Raw genomic sequence first — 3,694 nt, 5'->3', positions numbered from 1 at the left:
TGTCCGGGCCCAAGTTATCCTGCCTCAGATGTGTGGCAGTTGGCACTAGATGCTGCTGAGATTCTAGAGGTTTCCTCCATGTGATCTCTCATCTTCTGGTGAGTTAGACTGGGCTTCTTCATAACACTGAGGTGGCAGGGTTACAAGAGGGAGCTGCAAGGATAGGGGTTATTCTTGGGGTATGTTGTGAGGGTGCCTAAGGGAAAGTCTTACCCAAAGAAGAATTTTGATCTTATCTGACATGCTTTAATATGGGCTCATGATATAACTGTGTAATTAAAATATATGGATATGAGGGCTTGTTTGGAGGTTCTGGCAGGGGAGCACAGCTGTTGTATAAATATTGCTATAAACTGAATGTTTGTGTTCCCCCTAATGTGTATATTGAAACCTAATCCCCAATGTGATGGTATTTGGAGGTGGAGCCTTTGGTGGCTACTTAGGTCATGAGGGTGGATCCCTAATGAATGGGATTAGTCCTTATAAGAGAGCTCCCTCACGTTTTCTGCTGTGTGAGGACACAGAGAGAAGATGGTGTGTATGGAACAGAAAGTGGGCTCTCACCAGACTCTGCAGCAGGTGCTACCTAGATCTTGGACTTCCCAGCCTTCAGAGCTGCGGAAATAATGTTCTGTTCTTTATAAGCTATCCAATCTATGATATTCAGTTATAGCAGCCTGAACAGCCTAAGACAAATGTATATAAGTACATTTATGTGTATATATATATATATATATATATATATATATATATGTGTGTGTGTGTGTGTGTGTGTGTGTGTGTGTGTGTGTATCAGTATACACACACACACACAGAGAGAGAGAGAGAGAGAGAGAGAGAGAGAGAGAGAGAGAGAGTTCTTATTTGAAATAAAAGGGCCCCAGAATACTTACTGTACCAGAAACACAATACACAACAACAAAATGGGTCCCAGCTTGTGGTGGCCTCAGGCTGCCTGCCATCTCTCACAAGTTGTGGCCTAGCCACCCCTAAGTCTGACATCCAAATCTCAGAATGCAAGCAAGAAAATGGTGTTCAGAGCTAATGCTCTGATGGTGAGGTAACATAGACTTCTAAAGGGGCAGTGCTTTTCTCTGCATCAGTCAAATGTATAAACAAAAGGAAGTCTTTCTAGGTTAAAGAAGAGTTAGTCTTCGGAGGAATCTAAACAAAGGTCCAGAAGATCCTTTTGAGATAGTAAAAGAAAAGGAGTTTTATTCTGATATGATTTGCAAATCAGAGAACATAGCCTTTGTGAGGAACCGAAAACGTGTTTTGAGATGGGGTGGGGAGATGGGGCAGGGCTTTTGAAGACTCAAGTTACACAGGGCCGCTAACAGAGATGGGTTGCTAGGGAAACTACGTCATAAACATACATCATTCATTTTCTGATTGGTGGGGTTGTGAGATAAGAACAGTGAGTAACACATAGTAACGTGATCAAGCAGTTATCAATGTTCTAGTCTCAGCTGAGGTCTGCAGGACGAAGGGTTTTTGGTCAAGCAGTTTTGGTACAGGGGGTGTTGTCCATCAGTAGTGCAGGGAGTCTCATTTATCAGACAGCACATTCAGCACTGGAGCCCATTTGCCCTGTGGACAGTTTTGGAGCCCAAAGAACAACTCCATGCCTTGTAAGTAGCTTCATAGCCCAAACTGCAAACTATCAGGATGTTGGGCCAAAAATTATGATATTAAAGTTTTTATAAATCTCAAGAAGCCTGTCATGATAGATGTGGTGGACAATAAAGAACAGCTTTTCCAAAGAACATGTATGCAAAACCTGTTGACACAGACAACAGTGGGGTGATGGCCAGGGGGTGGAGAGGTGGGGGCGGGGACTGGGTGGAGGTGGGCAAAGGGGGTGGAAAATGGGGACATCTGTAATAGTGTAAACAATAAAAGTAAAGTGGAAAAAAAATAAATGAAAAACTTTGGATATGGATAAAGGAATGTAAAATACAACCCCCTTCCCAAACCCAACCCCAAATGAAGCTTTTCCTTTCTCCATTGAAAGCAACCTTTTGATGAAATTCTTTCACCTCGAATTTGACTAGGTGTATATACCCTATGATTTTTGGGGGTATGAAAGCTGGTCCTTGGGAGGTGGAGGATGAAGGACAGCTGATTCAAATGGTGCTAAAGAAAGGGAACAACTATAGTTTGGGTTGACACTGTTTTAGAGCTCCCAGCAGAATTCAAATTGAGTCAAACAAAGACCCCCCACTAGGAGGGAAGAATTGGAGAAGAGAAAGTGACCTTACCAGTATCTGAAAGTCTTGGATCCAGAAGATGGTGCTGTGAAATGTCTTTAGCTTGACACAAGCACACATACAACAGTAATGTACTCTTAACAGCAGCCAGAAGTTGGCTACCTCTCTAGTATAGATCCTGCTTATAAACATCTGACAAAATTGGGCTGGGACCAGATAAGTGGAGGGCAAACTTTTAATTTCTCCCTGTTTACTATGAGCAGGTTGCAGAATGCAATGACAATGAGCTTGTTAAAAATCATCTTTTTCTCTTTTAAGCTGTAGCCATATTTGTATGTAAAGACCTGATGCTATTTGATAAGAGGCATAGAAATTGAGAAGTACTTAGCTACAATCATTTTTCAGGGTCTTTTCCAAGTGACTCTTTTAAAAGGCCCTTTCTTAGGCCAGTAGTTGAATTGTCCAGTTGGGATCAGACATTCCTGATGTGAGAACAGTGGAATTTTCTCTTTACTACACATTCTTATTTGTCCTGGTGTGGGAATTAGTCTTGAATGGCTATGACTAGTTAATGTAGAATAGCATGCTCCTAAGTGCTATGTGGTTCCTATAGTTTGCTTCTGAGTTACAAGGATGCTCGACCTTTCCAAGGTTAAAAAGAGTGGAAGTTTGGAGATCAATCTTTTTATAACCATTATATATCAATAGATTTTCAGTACCTCCTTTCTCTGCCCCACAGCATTTATGATAGAAAACATGGCTCATTTTCTTTGCTGACTCCCATTTGACAGTGAGTTGTGGGGTGAAAGTGGTGGGCACACAGACAAACTCCTTAGGAAAAGAGACTTGACTTCTTTATTATCAACCTTATCTTCCACGAGGCGAACTCATTGAGAATTAATTAGTTGGCCTCCATTGACCAAGGCTGAATGTGAGAAAGGATTCTTAGCCTGTTTTAGAACCTGCTGTTTTTGTCCAACAAGAATGGGCCTCCATACCTAAAAACATTTATTGATAGTTACAGCTTCTTTGTTGAAGACTGAAAACTTTAAGAGTTTTCCTTTGCCAAATTGGGGGCATAACATAGGAATAGAACTAATGCTAAATTGCAGTTATGTTATTGATTTCCTATTGCTTTTGCCCTAGTGCTTTCACCCTCACGTAGGAGGTGCTTTTTGTTATGTATTTGAAAAATGCAGTGAAGAGCATTTTCCCATTTGGGAATGCATTTCTGGGTGTGAATGCAGAGAAATCACTCAGAGACTAATTAGATTATTATTGTGTGATTTAAAAAAATGCTTCATGGGGGTACATATAACTGTGGAATGCTACCTTTGGGTATGGTCTTAGCATGTCTAATTATGTAACAATTGGATTATTTCCAGCTTAGCTCTTCTGACGGGGAATGGACTTCACTGGTTTATGTATGAGCCCCGAGTTCAGTGTTAATAGTGGTCACCATTGTAACCTGCTGGAGACGGAAA

The 3,694-nt window shown here is 41.2% G+C and overlaps 1 protein-coding gene across 1 annotated transcript in view; it reads left to right on the top strand.

Moving 5' to 3' along the window:
- Nucleotides 1-10: 10 nt before the first annotated feature.
- CHODL (chondrolectin) overlaps nt 11-3,694 on the top strand; it is a 220,386-nt gene continuing 216,702 nt past the window's right edge. The window contains exon 1 of the mRNA XM_084874331.1: nt 11-98. The gene's annotated coding sequence lies outside the window, so the exon portion shown is untranslated. The remainder of the gene's footprint in view (nt 99-3,694) is intronic.

The sequence above is a fragment of the Pipistrellus hanaki genome, assembly GCF_964339955.1.
Source record: "Pipistrellus hanaki genome assembly, chromosome: 2".
Taxonomy (NCBI): Eukaryota; Metazoa; Chordata; class Mammalia; order Chiroptera; family Vespertilionidae; genus Pipistrellus; species Pipistrellus hanaki.
The sequence above is the reverse complement of the archived record's forward strand: the minus strand, read 5'-3'. Positions and strand labels throughout refer to the sequence as shown.